Source organism: Rhincodon typus, chromosome 20, assembly GCF_021869965.1.
Source record: "Rhincodon typus isolate 14 chromosome 20, sRhiTyp1.1, whole genome shotgun sequence".
Lineage (NCBI taxonomy): Eukaryota > Metazoa > Chordata > Chondrichthyes > Orectolobiformes > Rhincodontidae > Rhincodon > Rhincodon typus.
Window position 1 is genome coordinate 5,325,629 of NC_063351.1, and position 334 is coordinate 5,325,962.

Below are 334 nucleotides of genomic sequence, written 5' to 3' on the forward strand. Positions count from 1 at the left end.
GGGCATTCTCGACCACTGAGGGGGGGAGGTTGCGGTCCTTGAAAAACAAGGGCATCCGAGATGTACGGGAGTGGAATGCCTCATCCTGGGAGCAGATGCAGTGGAGGCGAAGGAATTGGGAATAGGGGATGGCATTTTTGCAGGAAGGTGGGTGGGAGGAGGTGTATTCTAGGTAGCTGTGGGAGTCGGTGGGCTTGAAATGGATATCGGTTTCTAGGTGGTTGCCGGAGATGGAGACAGAGAGGTCCAGGAAGGAGAGAGAGGTATTAGAGATGGTCCAGGTGAAGTTAAGGTTGGGGTGGAAGGTGTTGGTGAAGTGGATGAACTGTTCGAG